This window comes from Canis lupus, chromosome 25 (assembly GCF_011100685.1).
Source record: "Canis lupus familiaris isolate Mischka breed German Shepherd chromosome 25, alternate assembly UU_Cfam_GSD_1.0, whole genome shotgun sequence".
Classification (NCBI taxonomy): domain Eukaryota; kingdom Metazoa; phylum Chordata; class Mammalia; order Carnivora; family Canidae; genus Canis; species Canis lupus.
In genome coordinates this window covers 21,502,694-21,525,415 of record NC_049246.1, presented here as the reverse complement: position 1 = coordinate 21,525,415, position 22,722 = coordinate 21,502,694, and the positions used below count along the sequence as shown (strand labels likewise).

At 34.0% G+C, this 22,722-nt stretch overlaps 1 non-coding gene across 1 annotated transcript; it reads left to right on the top strand.

The window, feature by feature from the left end:
• Positions 1-21,707: 21,707 nt before the first annotated feature.
• On the top strand, positions 21,708-21,813 carry LOC119866016. The gene has a single exon (XR_005378955.1). It is a non-coding gene; the product is annotated as a U6 spliceosomal RNA (small nuclear RNA).
• The last annotated feature ends 909 nt before the right edge of the window (positions 21,814-22,722 follow it).

Sequence of the window (22,722 nt, the reverse complement as noted above, 5' to 3'; positions counted from 1 at the left end):
GATTGATGTGGCTAGGACTTCCAGTGGTATGCTGAATAAGAGTAGTGACAGTGAACATCCTTGTCTTGTTCCTAATCTCAGCAGGGAAGATTTCAGCTTTTCACCAATGGGTATGATGTTAGTTGTAGGTTTGTCATATATGGCCTTCATTATTTTGTGATGTTTCCTCTAAACCCATTTTGTACAGAGTTTTTATCATGAATGGATGTTGAATCTTATCAAGTGCTTTTCCAAAGAAGTTAATGAAAATTAATCGAAATTGTGCATTTAAGTCACATAAGCACACTATTTGGAACATAATATTAGTTATTGTTATTGCCTTGGACTCTTTTGTCTGGATAATACCTATATCTTTCTAAAATAGGGTACTCAAATTTGAGCAAGTTAACCAAGAGGTGATTTGGCAGATACCATTTTCCTACTAACATCACTGAAAAGCACATGTCTTGTCACTAATTACATATCATGTCGAATGCAACTAAATATTTTCTTTCCAAATAGTGTACTGCATGTCCTTTCTTTAAATCACAGTCATTGCTTGACATTTACCAACGATTAACAAGTCAATGTAAAAGGTAGAAAATACAACCATGAAATAATGAGGCCACAACCACTGACGCTCACCAAGTAGGAAGTTTTATAAACATATAAATAGTTTTATGTATTATGCATGGAAAAAATACTTTTTAGTACAGGTATGCCCTGTGTAATATTTGGGACATACTTCTACTACAAATTATTTACTGTTTAGATGCAATTCAAATTTAAATTGGTGTCCTATATTTTTTTTAATTTTTATTTTATTTTATTTATTTATGATAGTCACATAGAGAGAGAGAGAGAGAGAGGCAGAGACATAGGCAGAGGGAGAAGCAGGCTCCATGCACCGGGAGCCTGACGTGGGATTCGATCCGGGGTCTCCAGGATCGCGCCCTGGGCCAAAGGCAGGCGCCAAACCGCTGCGCCACCCAGGGATCCCGGTGTCCTATATTTTTTATGACAACACTAAATCCGAAGGACAAACTGAATAGCTTTTCCATATGAAGGATATGTTGGTGGGACCCCTGGATGGCTCAGCAGTTGAGCATCTGCCTTTAGCTCAGAGCATGATCCCAGAGTCCCAGGATCGAGTCCCATGTTGAGTTTCCTTCATGGAGCCTGCTTTTCCCTCTGCCTATGTCTCTCCCTCTCTCTCTCTCTCTCTCTCTCTCTCTGTTTCTCTCATGAATAAATAAATAAAATCTCTAAAAAAAAAAAAATTAAGGCTATGTTGGTGATAGTAGGAGATCATCTGAAAAGGAGAAAACAGCATCTGAAAGGGCTGGAGTGAGTCTACACACTGTGAGGCAGGCTAAACAAAAATAAGTCCAGAAAGATGAAGAACACATGATATACTAAATTAAAGGGATTGAATTATATTCCTTAGAGCAACTAGCAGCTATTTAAGAGATTTAAACAGGGAACTGACATAATCAGTTTGCATTTTCCAAAGATCAATCCAGTTACAGTATAGTGAATGTATTCAAGGGAGCAAGTCTGGAAGCAAAGAGGAGTCCATCTAGAAGAGAAAGAAGTTAGAGTAGGGCATTCTTGTCAGAGGGAATAGTTTGAACAAAAACTTAAAGACAAAAATGTGAAAATTATGTGCATCCAGAGAATAGTCAACTGCTTGGATTGCAAGGGGACATTAGGAGGAAATTAAACTAGAACATAATGTTGAGGCCAACTCTTTTAGGGAGCTTATACAGAAGAGTCTCAGACTTAATCCCAGAAAGTGGTTGAAAGATGGTAAAGAGATTATCATTGTTATTCTATTTCTCACTTGGAGAAAAGACTGACTTCTCAAAAATGCCATATGCAATAAAGTTAGTGATGACTCTGTGGTGAAATTGGAAATAAGATCAAATTAGGGAAGAAATAAAATACTTTCAACCTAATCAAATTCTTTAAAAAAAAAAATATGCACATGGGTGAAAACTGACCCTCAAAATTATTTGGTAGAAATTGAGATCTTAAAGCATCAAATTATTATTCTGAGTGCAAATAAAAACTAAAAAACTGGGCAAAGAATCAAAAGGAAAAGGTTATACTTAGACTTGTAAACATTTTCTTCTTCAGCCTCACTTTCCCAGATCCATCTCAGTCATGAGGATCATGATTATCACAATCAAATTTTCATGTGGTAGGTGTTATTTTTATCTCCATTTTACCAATAAGGAATTGGAGTCACAAAGAAGTCTATAAAATGTCCAAATATACAAAGTTAGTAAGTGGCAATTGGACTCCAAAGATAGGAGATATACTTCCACAGTTCAATATTCAAAATATGTAAGAGTATCATCATAAACTCTTCAATAATAAATAGACCATCTCATTTTAAAAAAATGGTTAATAAATATAAAATGGCCACTGAAGAGAAAAATAAGTATCCTCAAGGCTTATTAGTATCATTAATTTGGATTGGTTGTCAAAAATAAAATTTTAGATCCTCCACAGCTAGGCTGCGATTCAACCAGCATGTTGATAAAAGCAGTATCTGTTTCATCTATCATATGTTTCATCTATTATATATAGATCTTGTCAACATTTCAAAAAGAAGAAACAAGCACATCTAGATCTGTAAATTTATCAGTACCCCAAGAGTAGATCTGCATTCGAGCAGAGATCTGTAACCAACTCTACAGAAGTGATACACAGATCAGAATTCTAGCCCACAGAGAATCATTACTACCTCTTTTCTCAGCATCATGACCAGTTAAGCATCCCAATTAAATCTGTAGATGAAACCAAATACATCTTTATAAAGGTATCCAGGAGTTGTTATGAAAGAAATATATATATTTGCTTAAATAAGATTTAAGCAAAAGTAGATGTGCAGATCATTTTAAAATGTACTAAAGTTGACTGAATTTAAACCTTCAGTGTGTTGTGGAAATAGAACAAAATGCCCAAAGGCCTCTGAAAATGTGATGTCTAATAGCTTGGTTTCCAGTATAAGGCAAGAACCCAAAAAAGCTCACCTTTTGTGTGAGAAAATAAAATAAAAATGCTATGCATTTAGTACTCTTGATAAATAAGCAAGCAACCAAGCAAACAGACAAAATCTGTCTCATATCTTTATACTGAGTGGAGGGAGGAGGGGTTTCTGAGGAGTCTTTCCTGAAAATAAAAGAATGACTCATGTGAGTTTTCTGGCCTAACTCACAGTGCATGATTAACAAGAAAAATGTTAAGCCAAGAATTTAGCTTAAAATTTAAAGTGCTAAGACTCACAGGTACTTAACCCACAAGAAAATCCTCTCTGGTAGAGCCTACCTTAGCTTAAGCCAAAAAAATTCACAAATATAAAGTTCTAAGGAAAATAAAAGCAACTAATAGATGAAAATCACAAAACACACAAGGAAAACTCATGTATAAGCAAGAGTAAATAGAAAAAATAAATAAAAAACAGAAAGGACTCATTAAAAAAAAAAAAAAAAAAGAAAGAAAGAAAGGACCCATAGAGTCTTCAGATATTGAATTTGCAATCAAGGAATATATTTCTGAAAGTATGTTTGATAGCATTCAAAAAATACAAAAGGCTTAAAATAATGAATTTTGCAAAAAGAACAAATTGCCTTTAGAAATGAAATCTAGTGATAAAAATTAAAAATTCAGTGGATAGGTTTAGACAGAGCTAAAGAAAAAAATATCAATAAATGTAAGTCACAGATCAGGGACACAGGTTCTACCAGCAGATAGAGATTTAAGAACAAGTTCATAGATGAAGGGATTTAAGGGTACACTTATCCTGATGAGTACTGAGTTATGTTTAGAATTGTTGAGTCACTGGGAGCCCCAGTGGCCCAGCAGTTCAGCACTGCCTTCGGCCTGGGGTGTGATCCTGGAGACCTGCAATCGAGTCCCTCATCAGGCTCCCTGCATAGAGCCTGCTTCTCCCTCTGTCTGTGTCTCTGCCTCTCTCTTTCTCTCTGTGTCTGTCATGAATAAATAAATAAAATCTTTAAAAAAAAAAAAAAAGAATTGAGTTACTATATTATACACCTGAAACTAATATAACAGTGCATGTCAACTACATTGGAATTAAAATATAAGTAAATAAAATTTAAAATTAAACTTTTAAAAAAATTTTAAAGAGTAAGTTTATAGATTAGTTCCTCACCCTGCCACCTTCTTACCTTCACATCAATTGAGGCTCCAGTGTTGGAACAGTGACTTACAGCTGAAAGAGTGGCAAGACAGAGATGAACTTAAGGATACAAAAACAGGAACTCTAGATGAATTTGAAGACTCTGGCATTTATAGATAAAATAAACATTAGACACAGACTAATTTATGGTTAGATTGACATAATCTCACACTAAAGCCCTTTTCCTCAGTTCCTATTACCTAATACATCATGTCCAACTTTCTATAAAAAATTTAAGACCAGAAGGGGCAAAGCTAGTATCAGAATGAGACTCAACTATTACACAGATAGGAAATTTAAATAACTACAATTAACATATTAAGTGCTCTAATAGGAAAAGAAAATATAAAAACGTGGATAATATAAGCAGAAATATGCAAATTCTAGGAAAAATGTAAAATAAAATCTAGAAATTAATAATGCTGTAACAGAAATGAAGAATGAAATGCTTTTGATAGGATCATTAGTAGACTGGACATAGCTAAAGAAAGAATAAATTATTTTAAAGGTATGTCAGTAGGAACTCTAAAACTGAAATGGAAAAAGACATGAAAAACAAGAAGAAAAAAATAATCAAGAACTTAGGGACAATTTAAAAAATTTAACATACACAAAATTAGAATACTAGAAAAAGAAAAAAGAATGGAGCAGAAAGAATATTTGAGGAAATAGCAACTAACTTTACAAAATTAATGACAAATACCAAACTACTAATCCAAGAAGCTAAAGGAATACCAAGCAAAATAAATTCCAAAAAACCTATACCTAAGCATTTCATATTTAAACTACAGCAAACAGAAGACAAAGACAAGATTTTGGAAGAAATCAAATGAAAAACACCTACTCTATAGAGGAACATTGATAGAGGAGTAATAAATAGAACTTCTCATCAAAGGGACGCCTAGGTGGTTCAGCAGTTGAGCATCTGCCTTTGGCTCAAGGCATGATCCTGGAGTCCTGGGATCGAGTCCCACATTGGGCTCCCTGAATGGAGCCTGCTTCTCCCACTGCCTATGTCTCTGCCTCTCTCTGTATCTCTCATGAATAAATAAATAAAGTCTTTAAAAAAAAAATAACTTCTTATCAAAAACCATGCGAGGTAGGGAGAAAGGAACGATTTAATTAAAATATTTAGGGGGAAAAAGGCTACTAACCTAGAATTCTATATCCAATGAAATTTCCCTATAGAATGAAAAAAAAAAAACTTTCACAGAAAAAAACTGCAGAAATTGCCAATCAACCTCTCATGCAAGCAAAGTTAGAAAGAAAATCTTTAGGAAAAAGAAAAATGATATAGATTAGAAATTAGAATCTACACAAAGGAAAAGTGTCAGAAAAATAAACAAAGGTAAACTGCAATCTTCTATTTTTCTTATTCTTAATTGATCTAAAAGACAGTTTTTTGTTTAAAGCAATAAAAGTAACATAAGTAATTATAGCATATGGATAAGTTAAATTAATAATAATAATGTCATAAGAGACAGAAGGAAAGAATTGAGAAATCTATGTCATAAGATATTTGCATTACCCATGAAGCAGTAATGGTTATTTGAAGATGGATTTAAAATAGTTGTAATTGTGTATTGCAAACTCTAAGGTAACCAGCAAACCACCAAAAATAATAATAATAATAATAAAGAGAGAACATAATTGATAGGCTAATAGACAAGGTAAAATGGAATCATATAGAATGCTCAGTTAAAACCAGAGGAAGAGGAGAAAGTGGTGGGGGGAAAAAGTACAAGAACAAAAAATAGAATAGCTACAAACATGGAAAATATTAATCCAATATTGATAATCAATTTAAATATAAAAGGCAGATTATGAAAGTTGATAAAAAGTTAAGACCAAACTGTATGTTGTCTATAAGAAACCATTCTAAATATAAAGATTCAGATAAGTTAAAAGTAAAGGGGTGGAAAAAGATATCCCAGGGGTACCTGGGTAGCTCAGTCAGTTAAACTTCCAACTCTTTGATTTTGGTTCAGGCTATGATCTCAGGGTCCTGAGGTGGAGCCCCACATTGGGCTCCGTGCTCTGTGGGGAGCCTGCTAGAGATTCTTTCTCCCTCTGCCTCTCCCCCCACTTGTGTGCACTCTCTCTAAAATAAATAAATAAATCCTTAAAAAAAGATATTCCATGCTAACACTAATCAGAATAAAGTGGGTGTGGCCATACTAGTTTCAGGCAAAGCTGGCTACAGAACAAGAAAATTATCAGGGATAAAGAGGGGCATAACATAATGATAATTGGGTCAATTCTCCAGGAAGTCATAACAGTTCAATATGTATGTACCTAACAGAGCATCAAAATAGGGGATGTTACAATCATTCCCACATGGCAGGACCAGTTTACTAAAGTGTAGCACACTCTCTTAAATAGAGGAATAAAGTATCTTTGTTTTTCTCCTACTGCTCCTACAAACCTGCTCTATGGAGTTCGGTCTCTTTCCCCTGGACTCTGTCACTTTAGACAGTCCTGAGGAGTAATTAATATATCCCTCCCAGGGAAATAATAAAAGTTTCACGACATAGAGACACGTCTTCTCTTCCAGCCTTGACCCCCTGCATGTGGGAAACCTGCAGCAGGAAGAGAACTCTGCTAGCTTTCCTCCCTGCTCGTTTGTGGTTTCCGACATCTCCATGGTTGGAGTAAATGAAAGGACAGAAAGTAAGGGGATAGAAAAGCTCTCTCTTAAATGTCACTGAGTGTACATTGGCTTGTACATGTACATTTACAACTGATTGTGGTTGTGATGGTTAATATTACATGTCAAATTGGCTCTGTCACAGTACCAAGATATCTCGTCAAACACTAGGCTGGATATTGCCACAAAGGTATTTTTCAGATAAGGTCAACATTTAAGTTTGTAGACTGAAAAGATGACCCTCCACAATGTGGGTGGCCTCATCAGTTAGTTGAACACTTTAAGAGGGGGAAAAAAAAAAAGACCAGTATCCCTTAAGGAAAAGAAAATTCTTCCAGACTGTGTTCAGACTTGAGCTGCAACATCAACTATTCCTTGGGTCTCCAGCCTGTCAGCCTACCCTAAAGATTTTGGACTTGCCAGTTTCCATAATCACATAAACCAAGTCCTTAAAGTACATCCATTCATACTTCCACATGTTAACACACACACATACCCTATATTGATTCTGTTTCTTCAGAGACCGCTGACTAATGCAGCGGTGTTTGCTGAGATGGGGAATTCTCTTGGAGGGCTTATGTCTATGGGGAATCCGTACTTCAGGCATGAGTGTCACACCTTCTGCAAGGCCACTTAAATCTACCCCCTCAGTGTTCTCAGTGTTCACTGTCTGGGCATTACCTTGGATAAATTTATTTTAAGAAAAATAACTATAAGTTTGCTTCACTGTTTAATCTCCAGTTAATGCCTCACCTCCCACCTCCAAAAAACAAAACACATCAAAAACAAAAGAGACCTGTTACTGCCCAAACCACACCACAAAGCATACTTTGCTGTTACAGGCTGCTGCAACCAGGACTTTATCCTTTAGCTTTCTCAGGTCTGTGTGCCCCAAGCTGTGGGGGACAAATATTAAGTTACCTAAAAGACCCCCCTTGGAATCCCACCTCTCTCTCAAAGGGAGAGGGGACACATCTCAGAGCATTCAGATTTTTTGTACATAAATTGTCTACCTATCTAATCTCTCACTTCTGTCTCTCAGGGTCTCCAACCCACTTTTATAGCCTGGAGGGTGATAATCACAAAATCTCTCATCTGAGGTCTGAACCCACTCCCTTTGCAAATCCTCCTCAGGTGGTATACCTCTCACAGTATTTGGCTCTTATGGCCTCAAGGCTTCAGCAAAAACACAAATGGAAAATTATCATTTTAATAACTTCATTTACAAGATGCAATTATGATCTCTTTTGTAACCTGCTTTGAATCTTTGAATAGCTTCCTTTTGGCATTAGCATGAAGTCTCATTTCTCAGAATGATGTAGCAGGCTCTCTATTCCTACTTCTCAGTCTCACTCAGTCTCTCTTTTCCTCACACTGCGGCTCTAGGGACTGATGTTCTTTTAATTCTCAAATTAGTCTGCTGTTTTCTCTTGCTAAATCTCAATCACGCTGTTGCCTGTCTTGCTATTTTCTCCAGCACAGTGGAGAGGTCCTACTCATCCTATCCAGTGTATAGATTACTTCCACCAGAAAGTGATCTCTGAACCTTCTCTCAGCCTCCACAGGAACACTAACGTAGGTACCCTTGCTAAGTCCTAATAAACACCTTCCCCTCACTATAGCTAGTTATTTATGTTTGTCATCTCAACTAATATATACACAGCATAAGGCATCATACATATTTAGTTCCAGGTTGTACCCTCAAGCTTAGCACAGTGACTAACAGTGCATAGGCATCCAACAAATATGTATAAATTAATAGATTGACCATTTGGTTTATGCTTGTCACTCGTTATTGGGAAAATTAAATAATGTGAAATTTGGTCACATGAAAAAGGCAACAAACAAGATTTTGCCTGTTGTCTAATTTGATATTTGAAAGGTACAATTACAAAGTTATTAAGAGATCCCTGGCAGTTCTGTTACAGGATACAGAAGCCAGATTTTAAAAATTGGGACCTCAAAGACTATGTCAAACATCTTTTAGATTTCAAAGAAGATCTAAAAGGAAATGTTCTTTGGGGGACACTGCTGCTATATTGCTAAGCTAGAATATTGAAAGTTTTCATAAGGTCTTGAACCAAGTAGGTCAAAATCTAATCATTTCTTTACTTCTTTAGGGGGTTTTAAAACTTTAATGATTGTTAGAAATTATTCTTTGCATCGCCTGCTAATGTGAACTGGGAATTAAGGAAGGATGCCTATTTCTAGTCTACCTAAAGATGACAGAGGATGTATGTCAACTCCTAGGATTTTGACATTTAAATAGTCAGTGAGCTGCTGTATCACTGTAAAATACTGGCTTCAAGAAAATCATATTGCTTCCCCTCTAAAAGTAAAATTCTTAAGTCAAAATATTTTAAGCTATTTTTCATTTATTTGATCTGTCATTCTATCATCAAATCAAATTAAATTAGATTTAGTACTAAGTCTTCACAAAACCATGTTGGTCATTACTTTGGCTATTTGTGAGCATTTAATATAGTCATTAGTGACTTGTTTCAATCTCTTTCAAATGAAGGAAGTTCAGTGGTCACTCCTGTGGTTTCCAGGGTAGTAGTGTTTAAAAGTAGACACTGCTCTGACCCAATTTGAAACATACTGATTGTCACAAATCACTGGTACCTACAGACCTCAGGATATAATTTATGCCTTTTTTCTTTGTGCTCATCTTAGTTACTTAATCATCCAGCCTATTTTGTAACTTTCATTGATCTTCGATAACAACTGAATTTGCTTCCATAGACTGAAGTTAAAGAGAAAGGAAATTATTAACTCTGCATAACTTTAGTACCATTAATTTTACTTCAGTAGTTTCAACTTTCTATCCCTAGTTATAATTAATGGATAGATTTTGTTATACTAGTGCTTTACTCATGATGTATTTAAATGTACACAATTTCTTTATATTGCTTTTTCCAAATGTATGATTCTAGAAAGAGCCAAAGTAAACTTATTCCTAAAATACAGTGAAATTTTGACTATATTTTAAATAAAGGAGAATTTCAATATACAAAAAAAAAAATCGCAAAATTGAAAAAAAATTCTTATAATGGTGCCCAACTCCTATTATCTTTCATTGACAAATATTGCATCTAAAACTTGGAATGACTGCATAATTAGATCTGTCTCTGTAATTAAGAATAAAGACAAAAAATATACTGAATATAAACAGAAATGATGGAGTTATTTTTATTCTGGAATTTCTGATAGAATAGAGTCACAGACCAAAAAGATAGAACCTAGGTGCTTTGTTTACTGACTCACATAATTGGTCAAATGCATTTCCTTTGGAAATGTCTAAACTGTGTCTTTCCTAGTTCTTTGCCTGTTAATCTTTAAACCCATAGGCATTTCAGGGTAAACTTCATCAGTGTGTTTCTGATTTACCGTCACTTAAATCACTGAAAAGTTGTTTCTAAAAAGTTAGTTCATGACAAATGAGCTTCTTGAACCATTTTAAAATACTTTCAAGACCTTGTCTTTAGAGACAAGAGATGTCATGTTTCTCTAGATGTCACTGGACTGAAATTCCAGTGAAAAGATGTCTAACTTTAGAATACTAAAAGTCAGAATACATTTTCAACTTGAAAAACCACATATTCTTCCATTTTTCCTGGAGTTGTCTAATCTTCCTTCCCTTTTCATTGATTTGTTATTTAATAAATTGAACTTTGACTTCAATTTAAAGGCTTTCCTAGTACTTCTCTTTATTTTATTTTTTAAATTACTTACCTGATAAAATGACACCTAATGAGAGTAATTCTAACTCTTTGATTAAATACATCTTTACACTGTGCACTTCACTAATATTTGCAATTGTGCTTATATTAACAGTAATAAAAGCATGTTAATTACTTTAAATTAAATATTTTCAACTATTCTTATATCAACAGTCACAAAAATAATCATTTAGCGAGTCCTTATGTGTTAAAGGACATTATATACATTATCTAATCTAACATTCTCAGTCCTTTGAATTTGATATAATCAGGTCTATTTTAAAGAGGCCAACTAAAGTTCTGATAATTTAAGATATTTGAACAACTTTCACAACTAGGAAATTTCAGAAATCAAGTTGTGAACCTATGCCTATCTGAACCCAAAGTGCATGCTTTTACACGTACACACCAACTATAGTTTTAAAATGCCCTACATGCAACTATATCTGTGTGTAAGCAGACTCAGTTAAAACTGATTTTCAACCTTTATGGCAGGGCCACATTAACTTTTGTTTCTTTTAATCTTTAGGAAAAGGAGCTCAGGAATGGGGAGATTTTAAGAAGAATTAAGGTGTGTAAAGCCAAGAAGGTACAAGGAGAGACAAAGGATGATAGGGAGGTAGAGGAAAATGCATAATAAGGTCAAGATGCCCTGTCAGGATCTTACTTTCACTCTCATTTCTCATGTTCTCATTCTCTTTGGAACCAACACACACATACACATATATACATACATACACACACGCACACACACACGTTTAACCTTTGTGCTTTTACCTTTGTTCCTTTGTTCTCTTTCCCACAATATAAACTTATTTAAAAATTTATTGTTATAAAAACTAGTTTTACAAAAAAAATTAGTTTTATGCCATTATTAGAAAATCACTGAAGTATTTAAACTTATCAATTTTCTTCTCTCAGAAAAATATTGTTTAAAATTTGGAGTAACTTATTTCTTTACTGTGTCTCTTTATTGGTGTTACCCACAGTGCAATGGGACCCCACATTGATACTCTAGTGATCTTGTGTGGGAGTGCACCTATGAAGAGCAAAAATTTGAAGAATAGAGTTAGAAGGATCTCACAGTGCTTCCAAGTTCTCAATTTTTCTAGCAAAATGATGACAAAACTGATGCTTAATTTCAATGTGGAGCTGGAGAAAATATATTTTAACAACAATAATACTAATAATGCCTTAGATTAAGAATTCTGGGAAGCTAACCTGAGTGGAGCCCTTCTGAGAATCCTCAGTGGTGAGAGAGGAGAGAATCACTGAAGGCAGGGAAAAGATAAAACAAAAAGACACTGAAACAAACAGTTTACACTTTTATCAAGGTATATAAACAAGATCTGAATATAATATCAGTTAAGTACAGAAAGTATTTAGTATGGAAGTGATGGGGTTTGTTCTGTGATTAGTTATTCTTCCAGAACTCAAATGTCACAGATGGAATATTCTATTATAAATTTCATGAAGTTTAAAATATGTCAAAAAGAATAAGCTCAATTATTCATGAAGCCTTTTGATCAGAGAATGCAATAGTGCTTATAATATTCACCATGTCCTAAAAGCAATATTGGTGTACTATGCTGGGTAAGATTATCATTTGTTCACTTAACAAATATTCTCTGATCACCTGCTACATGCCAGGTCCAAAGAAAACAAGATGAAGAAGCTGCAAGTGCTGTGCTCAAGCCAATCCTTACCAGCTTACAAGAACCAATGGTTACATTTTTATGAATTTTTTGAGAGCTGATTGTTAGACATTTTTAAAAAATTAAATTATATAAGCTTACAATAAACTTTTTATTTATTTTTATTTTTTAAAGATTTAATTTATTTATTCATGAGAGACAGAGAGAGAGAGAGAGAAGAGAGAGAGAGAGAGGCAGAGACACAGGCAGAGGGAGAAGCAGGCTCCATGCAAGGAGCCTGACGTGGGACTCAACCCCAGGTCTTCAGGATCATGCCCTGGGCTGAAGGCAGCACTAAACCGCTGAGCCACCCAGACTGCCCTAAACTTTTTATTTTTAAAAAATATTCAAAGTTTATAATTTCCTAATCATGTCAGTATTGCATTCTCAAAGGTATCTATGTCTATTTTATCTGTAGAATAGAATATATACAATATAATGGTGTGCTCTTCTATATCACTCCCAACTCTGCTCTCAGTGATGACATACACATCGGTAACTTGGAATAGGTCAGGGTGGAAATATTGACACCAAGAAATTGGCAAATGCTACAAATCAGGGCTTGGTTTTTGTGTTGTGTTAATGGTCAAGATATAAGAAAATAATGGGAGAATCTGTTAATAGGTTTAACTTAAAAATTATCTGTTCCACTGACAATATACAAAATTTGAAAGAAACACACTTTCAGTATTCACAAGTATTGTACAATTGAGCAAGTCACTCACACCACTGACTAATAAATCTCAACATATCTTTATTGTTTCATTTCCATCTTATTATTAACACAAATAAAAATATCAACCAACATTCATGTCAAAACTACGCTAACTCATCTATCACAGTGATATGCTGAACTTTTTATCCATAGTCAACCTAAGTCAAAGTACTTTTTAAGAATCAATTGACTATATGGATTATTAATAAAACTCATTGTACATTTAATTATTACTCATATTTGCATACTGCATAATCCTATGTCAATAAAATTTGTAAAAAACATATGTACATATGTACATATATAGAGTTACAAGTATATGTATACTCCTGTTTTGGGGGAACTGGTTGTTAAACATTTATGAACATGTCTGGAGTTACTGTAATTATGCACTTGTTTTCAAGACACTCACATCTGGTGTGAGGATATGGACATTGTAGTGACAGAGATATGCAAAAGGTATTTGAGAATACAGAGGAGGAAAGCTAATCTCCTCTATGCCCAAAGAGAACATGCGACAGTTGTTCTTGAGGTTCTAGTAGTATTTGAACTAAGTAGGAATTGGGTCGTGTGTAGGACAATAGAATTCTTTATTATGATGATTGTTGAAATAATAAAGATTATTTTATATGTAATGAAAACTTTGGCAAAAGAACTATGATGATTCTGCATATATGTACAAAGGTTAACAGAAAATATTGTTCTTTAAAGAATAATCTTAAAAAAAAAAAAAAAAAAGAATAATCTTGGAGCACCTGGGTGGCTCAGTGGTTTAGTATCTACCTTTGGCTCAGGTCATGATCCCAGGGTCCTGGGATCGAGTCCTGAATAAGGCTCCCCACAGGGAGCCTGCTTCTCCCTCTACCTAGGTCTCTGCCTCTCTCTCTGTCTCTCTCATGAATAAATAAAATCTGTAAAAAAAAAATACAGAATAATCTAAGTAGCAATGCTTTTTTTGAGAATATTCTTGCACAGAGGATAGACAAAATTTTAGCAGGATTAAATACTACTGAGAAGAGTAAGATACTCATTTATAAGATGTTCCTTGTAGTCACACATATTAACTGACAAGATATCAAGTGATATTTCACCCACCAGGTATGCAGAGACTTTAGAACATTGATGTGAATGGCAAGCTTTCAAAACTGAAGGACAGAGAAAATATTGAGAAAATGTAGAGACTTTTTGTGTCCTGTACCTGGAGTCAGAAGTGAAAGTCAAGGAGAATGGGCATTCCCAACACTTTCAGACACACTGCATGATAATAACCCCATAAGGAAAAAATCTGCAGAGTATTTTAGGGGAACCACAGAGAAAGCTACCTTCTTTTCCTTTTGTACTTCTAGGGAGAGAAACTGAATAAATGTTCCCAGATACCTGGGAAATGATCAAAATGCACATGTAGTCATATACATAGTCTTGTGTGTGCCTGCATATGTGTATGCATGAGGTACACAGGTAAAACAAGGAGAGAAGGAAACATTGATGAAGATATCAGATAAAAATTAGAATACAGGGATAAATAATAAGAGCTATTACTATAAGTACATGGATTCTAACATTATCAAAGATAGCAGGCATTTTACTTGATTCTAGGTCTAAGTGCAATAATTTCAGATATGAACCTTTCACATTCAGCTCTTGGCTTGAGTTAAGGAGAAATTCTTGAATCTCAGAAAATGATGCTTTCCTTTTTGTTTTCCTTTTCAGATTTCTAGCTACTGCATCAATTTAGTCACTTCTAGAATCCACACAGAAGTTCACATAAGAAGAAACACATTCGGAAAATACCTTTTCATCTCTTCATGATAGCTCAGCTTCTAATCCCTTTTCATGTGTGACACTCTATAGCTGAGTTCTTCAGTGAAATTTCACTTTGATTCCAACATTACAATTTCCTTGGCAGTTTACCACTTTTATCTTCTGGAAGAAAGAATATACTGTCACCAAATAGACTTGTTAGTAAAGTCACTGTATTAGTTTATCTTCTGCATAGTATCTATGGGTTGTATCTTTGCATCTTATCCCAAGGCATGAAAATTTATTCTACATTTTATAAGCAAATTAAAAGTGAAAGGAAAACTGAAATTCTAAAATAGCAACATCTGACAATTTTTAAAGATGGGAACTCTATTGCTTTTCAAAGTGAAGTCCTATGTACTATAGAAAATATGTAATCAATAATAACATCTAAAATTTTATCTGTACCCTGATTCACCTCCCCTTCCAAAACAAGCAACTAGAGAAAGATTATAAAGCTCGTTCCAATGAAAAATCATCATTGAAATTTTAAGTTTATTTTAATACTAGTGTTGACCATTTTAAAAGAAAGGTAAGAATTCTAGCGAGACTGGGTTTGCTGATGTAGTAAACAATCTCAAACTTCAAATGGCTTATAATAGTGTATTAGTTTCCTATTGCTCCTTTAACAATCACTACACACTTAGTGGCTTAAAACAATATAAATTTATTATCTCAGAGTTCTGAGGTCAGAAGTCTAAAATGAGTTTTATTGAGCTCAAAATCTTTTGGGGATTCTAGAAAAAAAAAAACAAAACAAACATTTCTTTGCTTATCCCAACTTTTAGAGGCTATCTGAATTCCTTGACTCCTTCCTACATCTTCAAAGCCAACAATCATATCAATACAACCTCTGCTTCCATGGACATATTAAGGACACTTGTCATTACAAAAGGACCATCCAGATAATCCAAGATAATATTCTCATGTCAAGGTCTTTAACTTAATCATATTTGCATAATGTCTTTGGCTACATAAGGTAACATATTTACAGGTTGCAGATTAGAACATGAATTCTTTGGGAAGACATTACCACAAAAAGCTAAAATTTGTTTTTTGCTCCCGATACATGCCCACTGACAATCTGCAAGGCTCACTGTAGTCAGTCAGATAACCAAGCTTTAGAGTAGCTACTATCTTGAGCTAGCCACAACAACCCAGGGGAGTGAACTCTCAGGAGCAATTAAATTCTTGACCTTGAGGAGATAGGAGTTACTTTCATTTACAATTCACTGGTCAGAATTAAACATATGGTCTTACCCTGGTTTCCTAGCATTATCCCACCATGTGAAAGAATGGCAGAACATGAAATATTCAGTGAATTCTATTTCTATCATAGCCCCAATATTCCCCAATATTGCTCCCCAATACTCAAGATTATTCTCATTTCCCATGCAAATTATATTTTTTCCTCCCTGAGAGAATTTGTACTTGTCACTAGTACTCTTCACCACATATTACCAATTCTTCACCATCCAAATATCAGTTAAGTGCCTCTCATGACTGGACTAATTCAGAACCACATGGAGAAAAGAATTGTAGAAAATACTTTTTAGGCTTCTCTTACACAATAAAGAGAAAAGCTTAGAAGAAAGTAGACAGTGGTGATGAACTAACAAAATAAGACTAAGGTGTTCCAATAAAATGCCCTTATCACTTGTTTACTATAAATGTCTTCTCTTACAATTATCACATTTCATCTCAAAACAGCTTTGTAATAGTTTGGTATTATCTTTCTGGCATAGAGTTGAGTAGTCTGCCTAAGTAATCAGTAAGAATTGGCATCAGAAGTAACCTTAAGTCTTTCTAGTAAAGTCCACAGACATTAACTATTTTTCTCCCACTGTATTTATAAGCTATTGAGAGATTCAATAACTGAAACCAGTCAGAGTCAAAATTCATAAGAGATGGTATCAAGGTTACAATCCTATAAGGAATGACAATCACTTCTCACCTGCAAAACACACTATATGATAGCAAAACTCTAAACATGGAGGCATAAAACTTGGATTGTATTCCCAACTCTACCACCAGGTCACTTCTAGGTAAAATATTTTATGTCTCCACATCCCCTTTCCCTTATATACAAAAGTGGGTAATATCATTGTCAGCCTATGTTGCAATATAATAAAGATGATTTGCAATAACATAAAGGAAACCACACATTAGCAATTTAGGTATAAACTTATTAATTCATGTAGTCATTTAATTAATAATTATTCCCTAACTATTCTCTAATGAACATTCAGGGGGATCCCTGGGTGGCTCAGCGGTTTAGCACCACCTTCAGCCCAGGACATGATCCTGGAGTCCCAGGATAGAGTCCCACATCAGGCTCCCTGCATGGAGTCCGCTTCTCCCTCTTCCTGTGCCCCTGTCTCTCTCTCTCTCTCTCTGTGTCTCTCATGAATAAATAAAATCTTTAAAAAATTATGTTTACAGATCTTTTTGAAATAGGAAATGTGTTCATTGACTTGATAATTCATTACAAAAACTTTATTAAAAATATACTCCCTACCAAAATTATGTTAGATTCTCTCAATATTAGAAATATAATTCCTACCCCCAGAAAAGTTTTAGATTCCATTTCACAGTTGAGGACAGTGATGACTTACACTTTTAGTAGAACTCTAAAAGAAATGTTCACTTCTCTAGCTTTATCTTTATTAATTACAGTAATATTTTACCTTATTTTTACAGAATTATATTACTCTATGTACATTACATTGTTCTTTCTAAATAAACATATAAATAGAATAACGCACATTCATAGCAATCTCTATAGTCCCAAGTAGTATGTTGATATTAAACATTTAGACAACATACTTCAAAAAAATAAGTTCACTAATACATGTAGCAATACAGATTCTAATCAAGAAAATTAATATAATAATGGATTGAATGACAATTCTAACTGCTTCTATTGTGATAGGGAACTTTTTGAAATACAAACGTGTTTTGTTTGTTGTATCTTTCTCTCATTCCATGCAGACTGTCAGACCCACTATTTTCTTACCTTGTGCCTTTTTGGACCTGGAAAACGAAAGCTGATTCTATCTTTTGAAAATCCTAAAATCACTGAAGACATAACGGTAAGAATCCCAGAACAAGAAGGGATAGGAAAAAAAGATATTCGATCATACAGAAAAGGGGACCAAGAAGTTGAGAATCTAAGTACTGTCTAAGGTATATTGGCTGGAAGTGTCACCAGAACACAGAGATCATAACTGGTTGGTGCCATTAGGGGGAGATAGAGCCAATTCACAACACTGCCAGATAGTGTTTAGAATTCCAAGCATTATGTACTAAAATTTTAATACCTTTTGATGTAATGTAATTATTTCTATGTTTGAAAGAACCTGATATTTAAATCATTTACATCTTGATAATGAAATCAATAACCTATCTGGTCAATATGTGCAGTAAAGACAAAACGAAGCCCAGGAGAATTTGCACCTATACACATTACAATAAGCATCCACCTTCTATTAAAAAACAACAACAAAAAAAACATATATTTTAAAGCATAATTATTGCCATTATTCAAAGACCTTTTGAACAAGTGAAATATTAGCATTGGTATTTAAATTGACACTTCGCATTGTATTCTTAGGTGGCGCTAAAAATATGTCTTCAATGTTATCAATAGATCTTGTGATGATTTAAAAGTAAGGGACTCCAGGGAAAATATTTAGAATTAGTTTATAAAGGCTACTAAAAATTCTCCCGCTGATGAAGACTGCAGTTCTTTTCCAACAGAAGGAAGTATTTTCACAAAAAAAAAAAAGTCTTGGCTCAATAATAATCACAATGCAATTTTTAGAAGATCTGAGTTTTACAGAGGAATTGAGTTATACTATATCCTTTTAATGAGTTATGATAACTAAATTTTGTTCACTTTCATGTAGTACTGATATTTTGGAAAATGTTAATCATTAATTTTATCAGCTTATGATAATATATACTTTATGTTTTTATTAGATTAACATTTAATTTGATATTTATGATTTTCTTATAAATTTAATGAATTATGTAAGTGACCTTACTGTTTTATTTTATGTAGTCCAAAATAATGCTGTATTATTGTCACATTAACAATCAATAAAAATACTGGTGTTACTATTTTGCTCTCCTCCTGCAATCACTTCTCCCAGCCTTGTCAAACTCACTTGTACCCCAAGAACAGCAGAAAATCAAAAGGATCAACTATAGGATCTGAAAGACTGATTAAAGCAATGGATGTCTCAGAAGCAATGATCCCAGGGGTTCTTCCTCAGGTTTCAATAGGAAGACACAACTAAAGGAAAAACGTCCACAAATGACTGAGATAAAATTCTTTCTCAGCCCAAGATATAAAAGATTATAAACGGATTTTTTAAATAATACAATTCTTGCACACCAACAATTGAAATTGCAAATTCTTATCTTTTATACCTTGATGTTTCTCCTATCCATATTTAAGCCTGTATTATCTCTGGACTGCCCACTGGTGTACACTGCCAAATTGTTTAGAGTTTGAGTCCACAAAAAAACCTGTTTTTTCCATTGAGTTTTCCTCATTGGCCCTACAATGAATATTCCTCTCCAGATCTCTCATAAGTTTGACTGAAAGTCTAAAACATAGCAATTCTTATACTGTCTCTGAGTTATTTATATTTCCATTTTACCTCTCTAATAGAGTTCCATGCCCTTAAATGAAGATACTTTATTTATCTTTATATTCTTATTAGTGCTTACTATGGACTTTGTGCTTAACATTTTCCATTGTAATATTCCAAACTTTGATCATAACTCTTAAATTTATAATCTTAATCTTAATTTCAAACAACATTCAACACTGTCCTTCTAATTTGTTCAACTTGTAAATTTTTTTTTCCCCATGAATTCTGGAAAAATCTGTTTAGGTTCTCCTTACACCTTTTTCAATCCTCATTTTCTGCTCCTTTCAACAGTTATTGCTTGCAAACTATAAATGCTTCCTTATAATTTTAAAATCTTCTTATTCCATAAACTCTATCAGAGCCATACCATGGACTATCACAATTTCATTTACCATAGACAATTCCCATGTTTCACTATTGATTTCACATCTTGAATTTAACCTTTGAATCTTTCCTTCCACTTCTTTTGTATGGTCTCTGGTTTATTAAAGCCACCCTTCCTGTCTCCTTTCTCTTCCTCCTTCTCTCTGAGGGAAGTGGTGGTGGGGGGGAAATCAATGTAAATGTTAAATGGGGAGTAATAATGAGACATATATAAGTAATAAAATTTCAGATATTTTTTGAAAGCAGACCTATAAGATATATTTTGTGGCATATGAAAATAAACAACAAAATAAACAAAAAAAATCTGTAACCTGTAAATAATGATGACTTTCACTAAGATGGGAAACACAAGAAGCAGATTTATGTTGAGTATATAGTTCATTGATGGACAATAAAGATAACCTTATTATAAAGGTTCATTCATGGACAGTACATAGAAGTGGACTCATCAAATAAAAGATATTTATAGATTTATAGTAGAGAGGGAGAGGGGAGATTGGTTAGGTGTAGAAAATCGAATGCATTAATGTGGAGATAACATTTAAAGCCAGTGAACTAAAGATTATTTAAGAAGTGAGTAGAGATGGAAAAAGGAAAAAATAAAAATAAAAAAAGAAGCATTGAGGCATCCCAACATTAATAGGCAAAAAGAGAAGTACTGAGTGGTTAGGGAAATATAATTTAAAACTATCCTACCAACCCAAAAATCTTCTCCACAAGGATAGAGGACAAAATAGTTTTATTATTGAATAAACATTAAATACGAGAATGTGATTTATATCACAGGCAATCCACTAGGAGATCATAAAGACAAAGAAATCTCACCCTATTATATAGCCAAGTAGATACAGCCTATTATATACATGTAGGAATAAACAATAACTAGCCCTCAAGTAAGAGTACTTAATAGTACCATTTGTTGTACATAGTTCCTTCTAGATTTACTTGATAATTGGGGTGATCATTTGTGTTACCTAATTGGCTCTATCCAACTGAAAAAGAGGCTTCTCAAATCTTTTAGGAGGTAGTTTTGCAACTTGGTGCAAAGCATCTACGAAGTTAGGGTCTTACCCTCCCACAGAAACTGGGAAATATTCAATATTCAGTATTTCTAAGAGACAGTTCTCTGCTTATTGAGTAAGATATTCCTGATTCTTAAACCTGGCAAGAGCCACTAAAAGATTTACATACATTTCAAAGAAATAAAGAATTTACAGTTATATGTTTTTGTTTTTGTTTTATAAATAATGTGCTTAGAAAAGCATGAAGTGGGGAAGTCTCTTTCCTTTTTTTGTTAAAGAAAATTATTTTTTTCAACTTGCATTTATCCTTATATGAGAAAGGAGAAAAATTAGAAGCACGTTAAGCCTTACAAGGAAAGAGGAGGGAAAGCAAAATAAAACTTTTGAAAAGAATGGTATAAGCTAACCTGAATTTTGCTTAGAGGTTGATCAAGAAAAAAATGGAAGAAGGAACATCAAATCTGGCAATATAGTGGACATGTGACCTTAATATTAAAAAAGAACATGTCAATGGGATACTAGGAGTAAAAAGCATTGCCTAGAGTATACTCAGGAAAGAAGGAGAGAAGGGAGAGGAAAATGTAAATTAGACTTTGCGAGTTTGCTATAAATGGAAGAACAACCAATAAATAATTGTTACAGAGTGAGGCCACATATTTGTTGCTTACTGTAATAATCCAATAGAATGTGAAATATTGATATTTCACAACACAGCAAGGATAATTGCAATAGTAGAGCTCTTAAGTGATAAAAAAAATAAAAAAATAATAAATAAATAAATAAATAAATAAAAAATAAAATAAAAGAGAAGATGTGAGTTTCTGACCTTAAGTGAAAGGAATGGCATACTTGGGGGCAGGAAACAAAGTTTTCGTGCTCACTTTGGCAGCACATATATAAAATTGGAAAGATACAGAGAAGATTAGCATGACCCCTGCACAAGGATGGCATGCAAATTTGTGAAGTGTTCCATATTAAAAAAAAAAAAAAAGAAAGAAAACAAAGTTTTCTTCTGATTATTTGTTTCATGAAATAAAAAGCAGGGTTATTGAGATTGAGGAAAAGGAGAGCATATTAGAGATTTGAGGACAAAGAGATATGAAATAAGTAGCTCAGAGTATGGGATAGTAAGAGAAAACAGACTAAAGCACTAAGGGCATCAGCAGAGATCCTGCTAGAGATGGGCATGTGGTCACTCATTTAGAGTGACAGGAGTCAGCATGGATCTTTGTTTTTCTACTTACATTAATCTACTATGGCACTAGTATGGAGTCTTCAGAGTGTTAGATTTAACTGCCATTGGGTTTGGGTGAGGCAAGTGCAATTAAAGAGAAATAATATGAGAGTTGGGATGCCTGCTTTATAATGACTCTATTTATTATGGACATTCAGATTTTAAGATTTTATTTATTTATTCATGAGAGACACACAGAGAGAGAGAGAGAGAGGCAGAGACATAGACAGAGAGAGAAGCAGGCTCCATACAGGGAGCCTGATGTGGGACTGGATCCCAGGACTCCAGGACCACGCCCTGAGTGGAAGGCAGGCACTAAACCACTGAGCCATCCAGGGATCCCTGGACATTCAGTTTTAAGTGTTTTTTTGTTTTTGTTTTTGTTTTTGTTTTTGTTTTTCCAGTTTTAAGTGTTTTAATTCCACAGTGAAATGGGAAACAAAATTGTTAACTAACAATGAATATGGAGGAGAAAGTGGAGGTCCAAAAAGAAGTGAAGCATGAAAAAGTTGTCCAGGAGAGAGAGAATAATATAGACAAATGTAGGGTTTCACAGCAATTAAAAGAGCCCATCTGAGGTTATTGATTACAGATTTAAATGAAGACCAGTCACCATAGTTTTGTTATTTTTCTCCAACTATACTTAGGTGAGTA